The sequence below is a fragment of the Coenobita brevimanus genome, chromosome 51, assembly GCF_032717465.1.
Source record: "Coenobita brevimanus isolate Jiangsu-jjx chromosome 51, ASM3271746v2, whole genome shotgun sequence".
Classification (NCBI taxonomy): domain Eukaryota; kingdom Metazoa; phylum Arthropoda; class Malacostraca; order Decapoda; family Coenobitidae; genus Coenobita; species Coenobita brevimanus.
In genome coordinates, this window is record NC_137004.1 from 38,112,703 (window position 1) to 38,129,503 (window position 16,801).

The 16,801-nt window shown below is 44.2% G+C and overlaps 1 long non-coding RNA gene across 1 annotated transcript in view; it reads left to right on the plus strand.

Moving 5' to 3' along the window:
• LOC145400117 (uncharacterized) overlaps positions 1-16,791 on the plus strand; it is a 32,547-nt gene extending 15,756 nt beyond the window's left edge. Inside the window, exon 3 of the long non-coding RNA XR_013897400.1 lies at positions 16,491-16,791. This is a non-coding gene — a long non-coding RNA (uncharacterized LOC145400117). The remainder of the gene's footprint in view (positions 1-16,490) is intronic.
• Positions 16,792-16,801: the final 10 nt, after the last annotated feature.

Sequence of the window (16,801 nt, forward strand, 5' to 3'; positions counted from 1 at the left end):
CTCTCTCTCTCTCTCTCTCTCTCTCTCTCTCTCTCTCTCTCTCTCTCTCTCTCGCTGGTAGTCAGTATTTTGTTTGTTTCTTTCTATTCATCCATCTGTCTATCTATATATGTGTATAATGTGGGTATGTGTATAAGAATGTTTACTAGGCAAGAAATATCGACACTAATCGTATAAAAACTCCTATTCATTACAATCCTTTGAGCTATAATATTTTCACTGCAGCAAGCATCTTCAAGACCTGCCAAACATCTCCAAAGGTCAATCATACACGTCTATAATCTCGTCCAATAAGCAGGCTCTCCATCATCTCGTCCTTACCAGTTTATTTCTGTATATGACTCTTTGATATTCTCTGAGGCTCTATTCATGCAGTCTATGCCCATGCTGAAAGGCCGTAAATAATAGACAAGATGGTAAGATAAGGGTAAAATATATCGCTGAGGAAGAGGTTCTAGGTAGCCTCGAGGTCAAGGTTTATACTGTATGATCTACACTGTGAGGTGGTCGGGCTCAGGGAGGGCAGGATCAGCTCTAGTCACGTCAGGTTAGGTCAGTTCAACAGGAGTGGAGGCAGGTGGTTCTACAGGGATGGGGGAAGGATGGAGGTAGGTTTGTGTATGTATATGTAGGTGTAGAAATGTGTATGCATTTTTGTATACATGTTTATGCGTGCAGGGTGTGTATATGTGTGATTTTGTGATGCTTATGGATATGTGTGTGTGCATTATGGGCGAAAAAGCATGACTGAGAGAATTTATTTACTTCACATAACAGATTTACAGAAAGGGGTGCTATGCTTAACACACTACTGTTTTACTGAATTTAGACTATTGGTTAATTCCTTTCCCCACCGTACCAAGTTAACAAATCACTCACCTACTCCCTCATCACAAATGGACCCGAAAACATAAAGCGCGATGGATGTGAAAATAAGCAAAACAGAGCTAATCATCTCGGAATAACTGGTATGCCTGATGATAGAGTATAGAGTGATTCAATATGGAGCTATCAGACTGGTATTCGTATATGGGAGGCTATAGTTCAATCACTTTAAGTTGGCTCAAATATTCATCCTTTTGCAGCTTTTATCACGTAGCTCAGTGGCAGAAAAAGACAATACTGTGGCTCTCCATCCATTCTGAAGCACTTTTTCATGACTACCATCATATTCTAGTGTTAATGTCTTACTACAACTCAGCACTGAAGATGGGGAGATGTCAATTTTAGGCCAAGTTAGAGTAAAAAGAGTATACTGTATGGTGAGGCAAGCATTACTGATACATATACACATGTGGGCAGCGGGTTTCAGTTCCTTGGGTCATATGCTTCGAATTAAATGATGGATATAATGTTAATATACCTTCTGGTGTGAGTATACCATTCCCAGCTCAAAAGATGGTCGTTCTGGTATCAATTATTTGTTTTACGCCAACATATACCTGGAATCTTTATATCCTTGTACTGATATCTCTAATCAGTCCACGCTAACTTGGAGATTTTCGTCCCTTTGCAGCTTATTTCTCGTAACAGTGGCAGAATAAGATAGATAGATAGAGAGAGAGAGAGAGAGAGAGACAGACAGACAGACAGACAGACAGACAGACAGACAGAGACAGAGACAGACAGACAGACAGACAAAGAAGTTCTGAGACAGTGTAGCACGCTCACCTGTGTATCCATATTTAATATTCCAATTAATAACCAGCAAATATATTATGACTAATTACGCTGGTCCCTGGATGCCTTCAATCAGCGACGATTTTACGTTCGCGGGCAAAGGATCCGGAACTAATTAAATCTTAGTAGCTATACACACAATTTGTACTCTAACTTGACCTAAAATTGAAGTCGGTCCATCTTTAAATACTGAACTGTTGCGAAAAATACTAGAATATGATGCTAGTTACGAAGAAGTGCTAGGAGAGGATGTAGAGATCAAAGCAAAACGGACAAAAATCTGGGTCAAGTTAAAGTAGAAGGGGTATTAACATCTGAACGAGAACCCGGTGGACTGAAGGATGACGCTGGCCTCCCCTGCACCCCACCATCCTTCTTTGGGAGGGAGAGGGAAGCAACTGAGAGACGTTTGTGTTACCGGGCAGTGGAGCCACCTGTTTATACCTGTGCCACCATATGAAGGCGTCCCTTACCAGCACCACTTAACCCTTCCACTGCCATATTCAAACTCAGATACTTCATATTAACTATAGTGCATTTACCATCACCTGGCAAAGATTCCTAACCCAAGCTCAATTGATGGCCAAATGTAGTCAGAGGGGAGGAATGGTTTGACTAGTAACCAAGGACACTAATTTCTACCTCACAAAATACTGTAACTAAGGTTCTTCAGACTACCACGACTTAGAATTCGAGTAGCAGGAGTGGCCCCGTTCCGTCAGATGAAAACAAACCAAGTATAATCACAAAGGGTTTTAGTCAGCATAAGCAGTCAGACAATTGTAAATATTCTTTCTACAGCTCCTGTTTTTCGTGTGTGTGTGTGTGTGTGTGTGTGTGTGTGTGTGTGTGTGTGTTTTATTATGGTGCCCTCCGACCTGATCAAAAACACTAACTCTCTCTCTCTCTCTCTCTCTCTCTCTCTCTCTCTCTCTCTCTCTCTCTCTCTCTCTCTCTCTCTCTCAGTGTATATGTAACACGTTCTCTATCTGTCTGTTTGTCACACACATTATCTCTACTTACGGTATTTATCTGTCACACACACACACACACACACACACACACACACACACACACACACACACAAACACAATTCCACGCACCCTGTTATGACATGGCCCGATACATGGGAACACAGTCATTATCTCATTTTTATTTTGGTCGGTGTAATAAGTCTCCATATACTGAGATAAAGCTGGCTCAGACCTGCCGCCAAAAATTAATAATCTGTAACTAGAACTGATTTACTCTCATCTCACAGAATCTTACTAGCATCTCACAGAAGTCTCCCATCTCCCATATAGAATGCTGAGCTATTATCTATCTATCTATTGCCAGACGCCTCAATCCCGTTTGGGGTGGCCACAAACAAATCGCCTCCAAGTCGCCCTGTCCCCCGCCATTTCACTCCCCTGCTCCCAACTCACACCCCCCTCTCTCATATACTTCTCCACCCCATCTCTCCATCTCATCCTCGGCCTCCCCCTCCCTCTTTCCCCCTCCACCTCACTCACATACACTCTCTTCGTCAGTCTTTCATCCTCCATCCTCTCCACATGGCCAAACCACCTAAGTGTGTTCCTCATAACGCTTCCTATCACATCCACATCAACACCACAACGCTCCTTTATATCCTCATTCGTCAGCCTGTCTCTCCATGTGACTCCACAGGCTCCTCTTAAATAACTCATTTCCACGGCTCTCACTCTTGACTTGTGTCCTTCCAACAACGTCCAAGCTTCACTTCCGTACGTTAGAGTTGGTATCACAATACTGTCATGTAGTAACTTTTTCACTTCCATGCTCACTTCCCTGTTTCTTATCACTGCTTTCAAAGAACCAGCAACCTTTCTTCCCTGCTGTACCCTTTCAAGCACTTCACCCTCCAAACCTCCATCCTTACTCATCACTTAAACGTACTCACATTTTCCAATTCCTCACCATCCAACCTCGCTGTACATTCACTAACTTCACCTCTCTCAAAGACCATCACTTTACTCTTCCCTACATTCACCGCTAGATTCCGTTTCTTACACACTCTCAAACTCATCCACCAAGCCTTGCAGCTCCCCTTCGTCTTCACTCAACAACACAGTATCATCTGCAAACAACAGTACAGGGAGTTTCCAAACACTATCCTCTCTCACCAGGGCCACTCCAACATCCACTATCCTACCTTGTACCTCTTTTATTACCCCATCCATGTACAGATTGAACAACCATGGAGACATGACACATCCCTGCTTCAACCCAACTTTCAAAGAGAAAAATTCACTTAGTTCACCATCTACACGCACTGCAGCCTTCGCACCATCGTACATACTCTTCACAGCATTCAACAACTTCCCATCTACTCCATATATTCTTAACACTTTCCACAATCCTAGTCTATCCACCCTGTCATATGCTTTCTCCAAATCCATGAAAGCCGCATACAACTTCTTTCCCTTCTCTAGAAACTTTTCCACTAAAGATCTGAGAATGAATATCTGATCTACACAACCTCTTCCCTTCCTAAAGCCTCCCTGTTCTTCTCCAACTAATTTCTCTGTTCTTTCTCTAACTCTGTCAATAAGTATCCTACCATACACTTTTCCTATTATACTAAGAAGACAAATGCCCCTATGATTACCACACACTTCTTTTTCCCCTTTTCCTTTGTACAAGGGAATAATTATACCTGACTTCCAATCCTCCGAGACTCTACCTGCATCCCAGGCCAATCTGCACATCTTCCACATCCATTCTACTACTATCTCTCCCCCATGCTTCAGCATTTCACCACACACTCCATCAATTCCTGGGGCTTTCCCCGATTTAACTTTCTTCATTGCTTCCACCACTTCTATCCTACTGATTTCTTCCTGTCTTCTCACCTCCCTCCTTCTCCCAGCCATTCCCCAGCCACTTATATTCGCATTACTTCCATCCTCCACGTTCAACAATTCCTTAAAGTGTTCTCTCCATCTGCTCACTTTTTCTCCCTTCTCCACTAGTAATCTACCATTTCTATCTTTCACTCCCCTGCTAACTTCACTTCCACCCTGTCTTACTCTTTTCACCTCTTTCCAGAATATTTTCTTACAGTCCCTCCACTTTACACTCAAATTCCTTCCAAATTCCTCATCCACTCTCTTCTTACTCTCTCTTACTAATCTTTTCACCTCTCTCTTTCTTTCTACATATAACTCTCTCTTCCGCCTCTCAACTTCTTCCACGCCCCTATTTCTCATCCATTCATTGTATGCTTTCTTCTTTTGTGCCACAGCCCGTTTCACCTCTTCAGTCCACCACGCTGTTCCTTGCACCCCCCTCCGTCTTCTCTTCCTTCCACACACCACATCACATGCTGCACATATTTCTTCTGTCAATATTCTACACACACCTTCCACGTCCCCCATTTGCTCCAATTCATATTTGCCCAATCGTTCCTCCACTTCTCTCTTATACTCTGCCTTTTTCTCATCCTCTTGTAACCTTTCCACTCTCCTTGCAACTACTCCTTCCTCTCGTCTTTCCCTTCTTCTATTCCTCCATCTTACTTGAACTTTAATTCTGGCCACCACCAAGTAGTGGTCAGAAAGTCCACTCCCCCAACCTCTATACACTCTTGCATCCATTACACATCTTCGCTATTATGGAAGAAGGATATTAAGATATTTTGCCGGCTATGAAGAATTGTTAAGGATTATAATGTATGGGTGTAGAATAATCTTATTAGGCCACTAAAAAACAAGTGATTGGCTCGAAAAGGGACGCAAACTTATGCTGGGTATGAAAAAACTAAAAATATAAGCAGAACTGAGATCCATCACAGAATATACGAATTTTCCCAGGATAGTAATACCCAGCTTCCTACGACTCACTCTCAGCTGAAGAAAATCGTCTGGTGATGACTATGTTAGAGTTGTCAAAATACTGGGAAGCTTAATACAGTAGTAAATAATAATAATAATAATAATAATAATAATAATAATAATAATAATAATAATAATTTTAATATTCTCAGGCTCTCATGAAACACTCTGCTGAATAAAATAATCTGGCGGTAGCTGGAATTTCACGCCCTAACCGCGTTACACCAATCCTGACGAAATCAAAGGCTACATGTTAAATTGTTCTGTGTGAGTGGATCAGTCGGCTACAAAGTGAGGCGTAATCAGAGCCATTAGTAACACAACTAGTTCTACTGACTGAGCTAGACTGAACACCACTGCCATCACCACCATCACACCACAACACGCCGCACCACACCACACCACTATCGCCACCTGCACCACTATCACTACCACACCACACCACCTGCACCACCATCACCACCACCACACCACAACACGCCGCACCACGCCACACCATCATACCACTAGCCCACCACACCACCTGCACCATTATCACTACCACACCACCTGCACCACTATCACTACCACACCACCTGCACCACTATCACCACCACACGCCACACTGAACCACACCACCATACCACACCACACTACACCACACCACACCACCTGCACCACTATCACCACCACACAACAGCACCACCACACCACTACCACACTTTTACGCCACATCACCCACCCACTGCCATTCAACACTCTCTCGCACAACTGTCCACCTCTCCACAATGTCTCCTTCCTACTACGTCAGGGTGGAATACCTGAGACCGGATACGAGGTTGGTACTTACTTTATACCCTTACAAATATCGAAAGTTTAGTTCAGTGGCTTGGAATGAATCTGAAAAGTGCATTTATTTTTTTTTGTTTAGGCTGGAGGTCTTGGGCAATGGGGAGAATGAGACCCTTTATGGTTTATGATGAAGGTCTTTTGTAATAGGAAGAAAAAGACTCCCTTGGTGTGGTGTGGTGTGGTGTGGTGTATATACAGTATGTGGTGTAGTGTGGTACAATGTGCGTGGTGTGTGTATGTTGCTTTATGTAAGGAAGAAGGAACCAAAAACTTGAAGCTAGCAAGACTGCTCCATCAAAAAATAAAAATGAAAAGATAACAGACAGCCACACTCAATATCCTTTCATTTCAAGAAGGACACACTGCGTTTTACCATGTGTGTTGCGTTGTGTTGTGATCAGTTGTGTTGTGCTGTGATGTGTTGTGTTGTGTGTTGGTACGATATGGCATGGTGTGTGTGTTCGGCGCTGATACACTGCCAGCACTGTCACTATAAATACCACAGGTCACATTAGCTGCCCAGCCTTCCTCTTTACATCAGCACGGCCCTTCTCAACGTCCACACCAACAACAAATGCACAAGAAGCACCTACATGTATCGACACTCTCAGGCACCTATAACTCACCCACCTGAATAAAATCGTCAGGCGTTGGCTGGAAGAGAATGCTAGAGCTGTCCTGAGCATGAAAGGGTAATCTGACCAACTACTCTCTCTACCTTCGCACGGTCACACCAACACCCTGCGCAGTACAAGCAGTTAAATGTAATAAGTAGTAGAAGTAGTAGTAGTAGTAGTTAATCTGAAACGTGAACTCAGTGAACTGCAGGCTGAAGTTACCCTCAACCTACAGTTCACCATCAGTCTTTCAGGGGATACGGAGGGAGCATGAGGGACGTCTGTATAAACGGAAAGCAGAACCGCTCGGCCATATCAGTGCCACCACGTGAAGGCATCCGTCTCCAGTACAAGATACATCAAAGGACAATGAATCAAAGGAAGGCACTGGATGTTTTTTGGAAGTTTTGTGATAGCTGCTCGGTGTGTTTGAGTCAGGGAGGAAAAATAAGAGGTGAAATGATGGGGTCCTGTGTGTGTGTGTGTGTGTGTGTGTGTGTGTGTGTGTGTGTGTGTGTGTGTGTGTGTGTGTGTGTGTGTGTGTGTGTGTGTGCAAAAATGCGTGATGGAATGATGAGGGGGGAGGGGGGTCCTGTGAGTTGGCCAGGCGCTTCCAACGTCATCACTCACACTCATTACATTTTTATTCTCAGTCTCTGCTTTCATCATGCGTGCCTCTGTGTGTGTGTGTGTGTGTGTGTGTGTGTGTGTGTGTGTGTGTGTGTGTTGACGGGGGTCTAGGTAGGGACGAAACTTCTGATGTATATAAGGGGGAGGGGGTGCGTTCGGAGAGGGCAGCGGAATGGCAGAGGACAGGGTGACATGGAGGTGATTCATTTGCGGCCACCCTCTGCGAGACTAGGGTGTCTGGCTATAGATGTTCAGACAGACAGCTAGATAGATAGACAGATACAGATGGACATATACAGACAGATAGGTAGATTGATGGGTGGATGGATGAATGGACAAACATACATACATGGGTGGATGGATATACAAACAGACAGGAACACAGAGAGACAGACAGATAAACAGAGACAGACACATATTGGACAGACAGCCATAAACAGACAGGGTATAAATCTTCCATTACACAAACTAGCCTGGAAGCTCGCAAGCCAACAAAACGAGGACTGTGAAACCCTATCCTGCTGGTCTGCCTCAGTGTGGAAGAGTCACGTTCCAGGGGGCTCTTGAGAAAAAAAGAAAAAAAAAGAAAAACACTCTGCCTTTTATACTTTAACTTGGCCCAAAATTTCCACATCTCTCCATCTTAAATACTGAGTTGTTGTGAGAGACGGACACTAGGAATATTATGCTGGTCACGAAGAATTGCAATGGAACGAATATAAAGCCGCAGTATTTTCTTGTTCTGCCATTGAGCTACGTGAAATAAACTGCAAAAGAACGAAAATCTGAGCCAAGTTAGGATGAAAGTACCCTGCTGGCGATGAAAGATGCTATACTATTTTCACTTTATCTTGGCCTAGAACTTCCTTAGAGGCGGAAATAAACAATGCTATGGCTCTACATCATTTCCACAGCACTTCTTCGTGACTAACATCATATATTAGTGTAAATCTACTGTTACAACTCAACATTCAAGATGGAGAGATCGCAATTTGGGGGTCAAGTTAAAGTGACATTCGTATACATGAGTCCTTTATGTAAATCACACACACACACACACACACACACACACACACACACACACACACACACACACAGAATTCAGTGAGGAAGAGAAGTGTGGAAGGCAGGACACAGCTCTGGCAGGGGGACTGTTGGCGAACTTTAGCTGGAGTGTCCACGAACTTTCTCCTCGATTGTCACTAAACTTTTTGCTCGATACGATGCGAGTGCCGAGGGAGCGATGGAAGCAGAGCCGGGGGACATAGACGTGTGTGTGTGTGTGTGTGTGTGTGTGTGTGTGTGTGTGTGTGTGTGTGTGTGTGTGTGTGTGTGTGTGTGTGTGTGTGTGTGTGTGTGTGTGTGTGTGAGAGAAAGAGAGGGGGAGGCAGACACATGGCACTGACCCCCGTGTGTGTGTGTGTGTGTGTGTGTGTGTGTGTGTGTGTGTGTGTGTGTGTGTGTGTGTGTGTGTGTGTGTGTGTGTGTGTGTGTGTGTGTGTGTGTGTGTGTGTGTGTGTGAGAGAGAGAGAGAGAGAGAGAGAGAGAAAGGGGGGGGGGGGCAGACACATGGCACTGACCCCCCAACCCCTATATCAGTGAACCAGAGACCGTGTGATGCAGTGGGTTGGGGGTGAGGGGAGGGCAGGGGGTGGTGAAGGTCAGGGGTGTCTCTCTCTCTCTCTCTCTCTCCAATCTGACTACACCTGGTCGAAAGGGGTTGGCGATCTTTGGTGGACAGGTGTTAAATTGGCAAGGGTTCATGCCACAAAATTCCGATCGGCATTCAATGGTGCTCGAACCCACTCCAGAACACCCTCCGAACGTGAGCCCAGTGCCATACCGTCCGAGCCACCGGAATCCCCCCACCAAACCGAGGTACAACAACAGGCAGGTAATTAATTGTGTCTACCTGGCCTCACCTGCGCCCTTCTGACTGGCGTTCATCAATCACCTTCACTGAACAATAAAGCCGCTGAACAGGATGGAACGTGACGTGTGGGTGAACATGATGAACGTGAGGGATGACGCTGCTTTGAGGGGTGGGTGGGTGGGGGTGATGATGATGATGATGGGTGGATGGGGGAAGTGATGATGATGATGTGGAGATAGTGCTGGTGTGGGGGAGGGGTGGGTGAGAGATGATGATGATGATGATGATGATGATGATGATGATGATAATGATGATGATGATGATGATGATAATGATGATGATGATGATGATGATGTGGGGATGGTGCTGGTGTGGGGAGGGGTGGGTGGAGAGAGAGATGATGATGATGATGGTGATGATGTGAAGCGAGGATAGTAAACATAATGGTACAGTCGGCCTATTTTCATCTGACGGAACAGGGCCACTCCCAAATCCTCAGTATTAAGTCGCGGTGGCATGAAATTCAGTGACCCTTAATTATGAGGTAAGAATGAGTCTCCTTGGTTACTAGTCAAATTAGGCCTCCAATATGACTACATCTGGCCATCAACTGAGCTGAAGGGGTTAGGGATTTTTGTCAGGTCAGAACAAATGCGGTATAGTGATGCAGCAAGGATGGTGACTGGTGAATGTGGTGTGAAGATGGAGATGGTGATGAGGGTACGGTGATGGTGTCAGGAGGGAAGGTGAATGTGGTGATGGTGAAGAAGTGAAGATGGTGAATATAATAACTGTAATGTAGGGAGCTGGTGGACGTGGTGAGTGTGGTGTGAGGATGTGAGGACGATACTGATGTGGGAAGGGTGATGGTGACGTTAGTAGAAAGGACGAATACACTGGGGAAGGGAGGGTGGTGAACATACTGATGGTGATGCAGGGAGGGTGGTGAACATGGTGATGGTGACGTAGAGAGGACTGGGTGTGAAAATGAGGATGATGGTGATGTGGGTGGGAGGGATAGTGAATGTGATGATACTGACGAAGTGAGGGTGGTGAACAGTGATGCAGAGAGGATGGTGAGCACGTTGATGGTGACGTGGGGAGAGGTGGATGATGGTGATGTGGGTAGGAGAGAAAACGAATATGGTGAGAATATCATATTAACGAAAAGAAAATGAGTTTTGAAGCATGAAATCTGGCAAGTTGCATCTGTACGGCCTTATGAATGTGTGTGTGTGTGTGTGTGTGTGTGTGTGTGTGTGTGTGTGTGTGTGTGTGTGTGTGTGTGTGTGTTATTACTACGACCAACAGTTGTAGTCATGATGGTGGTATGTATCTACGCAGAGGGCAGAGGTTTGTGGAGGGGGGTCAGGCTGAAAGGTGGCGCGAGTTTTCTATATTTCCTCTTGGTGTTTCGCTCATGGCCAACGGTATATCTTCCTGACTACGACGACAAAACAAAGACAAAAATAACAACAAACAATAAACAACAAAAACAACAAACAACAACAAACACTCATTTCCTACCACTGGAATATTTTTTAGGCACCACAATATTGCGTTGCCTCTCTCTCTCTCTCTCTCTCTCTCTCTCTCTCTCTCTCTCTCTCTCTCTCTCTCTCTCTCTCTCTCTCTCATTTCGGGCTCCAACTTTGAAATCTCTGACCATGAAATCTATTTTTTGTTTAATGGCAGCTACTGAACGTATACAGATCGTCCGAAAAATAGGTAATTGGTCAGGTGTGCAGAGAGGTTAATGGTTAAAGGTCAGTGGAGTAAAATAGGATCCCATTTGAAGCGGGCCATTATTTGGTCAAAGTTTACCTAAGTCAGAGCCAAAACAGACAGACAGACACACAAATGGACAGATACCGTAAGTGAGAGAGAGAGAGAGAGAGAGAGAGAGAGAGAGAGGAGCGGTAAAAAGTGTGCATGGTGTGTCGTGGTGTTATTTCCGAGCACTCTTCATCCTCCTCCCCACACGTCCTTGACCCACCCCCTCTTCCTCTGCCAGCTGTTCATGGATTTCCTAGATTTATTTCCGCCGTACACCTGGTCGGCGGCGAGAAGGGCTGTGCAACGAAGCCCACCTTGTCCAAATTTCTTGAGTTTTGGATTCGTACTTGGGCTTTGGATACTGCTTAACACATTCCCCTTAACGGTTTATCCCACATTTTAATATCCTCCCATACCTTACTCATGCAATATATGGTGAACTACACTAATACTAAAACAATATAACGTTCAAAAGCATTGGTAAGAAAATAATACTGAAAACAAACTAAATCGCTCAGGAAGTGTTGTTAGGATGCCCCATATGCCACCCGGAATATGGTTCTTAAGTTGAGGTTGCAGGTACACACGAGGCGCCTCTCTCACTAATAATAATTATAATACTAATAATAATAATAACAGGTAAATAAATAAATAAAAAATCACTGTGCACGGCTATCGAGTAATTGTTTTTCAATGATCATCAAAACAATACTTTTCACCAATCCATTCAAACCGCGATGACACCAGAGAATTAATTGTTTTTCAGTGATCAAAGCTACAGTATACCCTTCCCCTATCCACTGTAGCCTTCACTACTCCACTTCACAATTGTCGATTACATGTTTCTCGGTGACTATCAAACACGTGAATTTACCTCTATCCATCCTAACCACGAATAAGCCAGGGTACGACCAATGATTGCATTTTCCTGTTTTCACTGATCAAAACCATACCTTTTCGTCTATCCACTCCAGCTTTGATTACTCTACCGCACGACTATCAATTACCTGTCAGCGATGGTCAAAGCCTTAACCTTTTTCCCCGCCCAGTCAAACCACGCTGACTCCACCACATGCTCCTAGTGCCTCCAGTCCTATCATAAGCTTCTCTTGTACACTTCTCAGCACCTTAAGTGACTGGAATGTGGAATACTGAGATGGCTTGTCGACCATACATCGGTGTAGCAGCGAAACTGATACTCTGTCTCTGTCTCTGTCTGTCTGTCTGTCTGTCTCTCTCTCTCTCTCTCTCTCTCTCTCTCTGTGGGGGGGGGGGTGAGTTAGTAGCAGTGGTTGCGACACCAAGTAAAAAACTTCGGCCGTACATAAGCGACTTTGTGCCTACCGAGCCGTCTCCACTTTAGGGGACGGCCCTCAGTTGTCACACCATGCTTATAACCTGGCGCGAGAGAAGTTCTATCATTATGCAAAAATTCGTGTTCCTAGATATAAAAAAAAAAAAAAAAAAAAAAAAAAAAAAAAAAAAAAAAGGCAGTGTCTGAAGGTTTTGGGTGAGGCACCAGGGGGAAGCCGACACTGTGTGGTGGGGCCCTCGGGGATCTCACCCTGCATGAAGCCTAGTCCGGGGGGGAAGGTCTACCATTGGGCAATATTTCGTATTCCTAACACTCCTCCAATAAGGCCTAGACACTATTCTTCAAGAGTGTACAGTACCTCAGTGCGGCAAAGAGAGCGTAGTTCATCTCTTTCCTTACCGCATCAGAGTAACCCTTGTATCTTTCCCCAGCGTTTATTGGGCCGGTAAAACTCTTGGAATAATTCTGCCTCTCCCTTGTCTCTGTTCACCCAGCAGAACACCGAGAGCCTGGCTGTAACTCCGTCTGCAGTGTGTCGTATTCGAAGGGAAGATTGAGACTTAACGAAACAATTGTCCGCCTTAATGACCCTCGTAAAGTCGAAAGATTTATTGTAAGCCTTTTCTTTGTTTCTTTCTTTCTTCATCTTCTTCCTCCGCCTCCTCTCCTTCCTCCTCCTCCTCCTCCACCTCCTCCATTCTTCCTTCCCTCATTCATTCATTCATTCATCCCTCCCTCCCTCCCTTCATCTATCCATCCATCCATCCCTCTCTCCCTCCCTCCCTCCCTCCATCCATCCATCCATCCCTCCACCCATCCATCCATCCATTCATCTACTTTTGTTTCTCCTCCTCCTTACCCCAGGGGGAAAGAATATTTCCCCCGTATCCCTGCTAGTCGTAAGAGACCACTAAAAGCGGCCTTATGTCTCCCGTCTCTCTGTCCTTACTGTCATCATCTGGTTTTCTGTCCTACCTCTCTTCTGATATTTCCGCGTTTCTTCCGACCTCTATTTTCCCTCTACTCCTACGGTGCCATAAAATCATATTATGGCCTGGTGCTAATTCTTCATTTTTATTTCCCCCTCCTCCCTCCATTCTTCTATTTTTTTTCCTCTTCCTCTTCATCCTCCTCCTCCCCTTCCCTCCATTCTCCTCCTCCTCTTCCTCCTCTTCCTCTTCCCCCTCCCTCCATTCTCCTCCTCCTCCCCCTCCTCCTTCTCTGGCTCCTCCTCCTCTTCGCCATACTTCTTCCCGCCTTCCTGTCGCCATTCACCCAATCACCGGTGCCCTTCCTGTGTCCGGCATCTTTATTACTTCATCTCCCCTTCCACAGCGTCCCTTCCACACCCATCCATAGTCCAGGTGGATTCGTAGCAACTCTTCCTTTGCGATTTATGCTGCTTATTACACGTCAACGTTCTCTTGTACACTGTTTATATCGTTTTTATATCAGTCTCATTAATACCAACCCCATTAGTATTTCGAAATTACCGTATGCAATAAACGATACTCTGATTACTGTTACCAAGCCATCTTGTTATCAGGCGTAGAAAAATATACTGCATAGAACACTTAATAATAAATCTCAAAGTACATAAATAAATAAATGAATAACAATAAATAAACGACAGAATACAAAAGTTGCTAGAGTGCAGTTCTGCATTTTCCCTCTCAGAGTGGTAACTGCAAGGGAGCGGCACACGTGGCTAAATATTTAACTGATGTGTCTTCTACTTTCTGGTTAGCTGTGTGCTCGTCCATCACCGTCACTGATCGCCAAACTACTTAAAGGATGAATTTTTAGGCCTATTCATAACTAGACTCAACACTAAACATAGCCAGCGGAACCATTTCGCTTTTGATTTGTTCTTCCTTGCATACAAAAAGTCAGAAGGATGGGGGGCATGCATCTATATATTACTTTAATGTGATAATTTAGGCTTCTGTCGTGCTGGAAATAACAGAGACCATAAAATGAGGAAGTACGCTACACCCAAATACCTCATGATAAAAACAAAGTGGTTACGTACTTAATTTACTATACCTTCACGTCCTGATGAGCTGAGACCAAAACAACACCGGTTAAGATGAGCGACACTAATTTTAACATTCATCACTACAGCTCACCTTTAACTCTACTGTAGTGCAGACTGACAGTTCTTCCTGACAAAAAGCTGAGCCCGTGCGTAGAAAAGGGCGAGCATCCCCACCTCTGAGGCCACCAAACTCTGAAAGGATTTAGTAATACAGAAATAAAGAGATTGAAATAATGCAATATGAGAAGGAAATAAAGGAGAGACTTGACATTAAAAAACAGGTAGCAGAAGAAAAAGAGATCTAGAAATAAGGAAGGGACTAAAATTCAGAAACAGAGAACTAATATTAGGAGACCGGGTGGGGGGGACGAGGGCAAAAATTAAGAAAAAGACTATTATTTTGAAACACGGGACAAACATGCAATATCAAGAGACTAGAATTAAGGAACAGCGGACTAAAAAAGATGGAGTACAAGTTTTGATGCAGATACGATTCTAAAATCCAAAATAAAAGGGATTAACTCTAAGAAATTTGGTATAAATATCAAGATCTCATCACTATTATCTTTACCTTATTATTATCATTTTATTACTATTTTAATACTGATGATATTACTGATTGTATTACTGAGCAGTGTGACGCTTCTGTTGTCAATGTAATCTTTCCCCCCCGTTCTCTCTCTCTCTCTCTCTCTCTCTCTCTCTCTCTCTCTCTCTCTCTCTCTCTCTCTCTCTCTCTCTCTCTCTCTCTCTCTCTCACACACACACACACACACACACACATGACTGGAGACAGAAGTGGAGGAGTGTGGACGTGTAGGGAGACAGGTCATATGGTCGAATGTACAATAGGAAATGCTTGTGATTTGGGTCTTTATTGATAAGTGTGGCATAGAGTTTTGTTGAGCTGGAGAGTCTTTGTACACTTCTATTTCCGCTATTTCCACACACACACACACACACACACACACACACACACACACACACACACACACACAGGGAGAAAGAGAGAGAGAGAGAGAGAGAGAGAGAGAGAGACTTATCCATATACGGATTAAATCTTTTGATATTTGCCCTATTAAAAAATATAGACAGATAGAGTGGGTGTAAATGAAAAATATATAAATAAAAGGAAGATAAGAGGCTAGGAAATTAACAGGGGAATGAGTCAGTAGACCGAGGATGAGGTGGAGGGATGGAGTTGAGAGGTATATGAGGGAGGGGGGGGTGAGTTGGGGGGAGGGGAGTCAAATGGTGGGTGACAGAGTGACTTGGAGGCGTTTTGTCTGCGGCCACCCTTTGCGGGATTAGGGCGTCGGGCTATAGATAGATAGAGATGAGTCAGTCTTAATAATTACGGAATGTAAAGTGGAGAATACGAAAGGGTTTGGCTCCTAAGTTTTAATCTGATAGTCTACGGATTTACTCTATTTAGGTGTGTATGTTAAAATTAATGTGCTGAGGATTCCGGGGGCTTGGATGGTGTATGGATGAGTGTCCGACCCATTTCCCTCTGGATGGTTTTGATGATTTACAGTCTTGTATGATATTTTTTCTTTCTTTTTGTGGATGCTATCGTACCTCACCCTTTGGTGGGAAAAATGGTCATGATTGATGATGATAATGATGAGAAGGAGGAGGAGGAGGAGGAGAAGGAGGAGTATATTGACGATAAGGAAGAAGTGATGATGATGATGATGATGATGATGATGATGATGATGATGATGATGATGATGATGATGATGATGACGATGATGATGATGATGATAATGATGATGATGGGAGGGAGGAGGAGGAGGATAGTGACGATAATGATGATGATGATGATAAATTACTTCCATCTGACATTTAATGGACTTTGTGTTTCCTACAGAACTGTGATGCCGCCAGACCTGAAGAGACAGTGAGGCGATGAAGAGACAAGATGAGAAAAAATAAAGATCATTAGCCTACCCATAAGAGGATAAGAGAAGTGGCGGTAGCGATGAAACAGACGATCCTGCCTAACAATACCCTTTTTACTCTAAATTGGCCCAAAACTGTCATCTCTCCATTTTGAATGCAGAGTTGCAACAAGAGATTATCGCTAGATTACGATGCTAGTCACGAAGCAGTGTTGTGGAATGGATGTAGAGCCGTAGCATATTCCTTATTCTGCCACTGAGCTATGTGAAATACGCATGG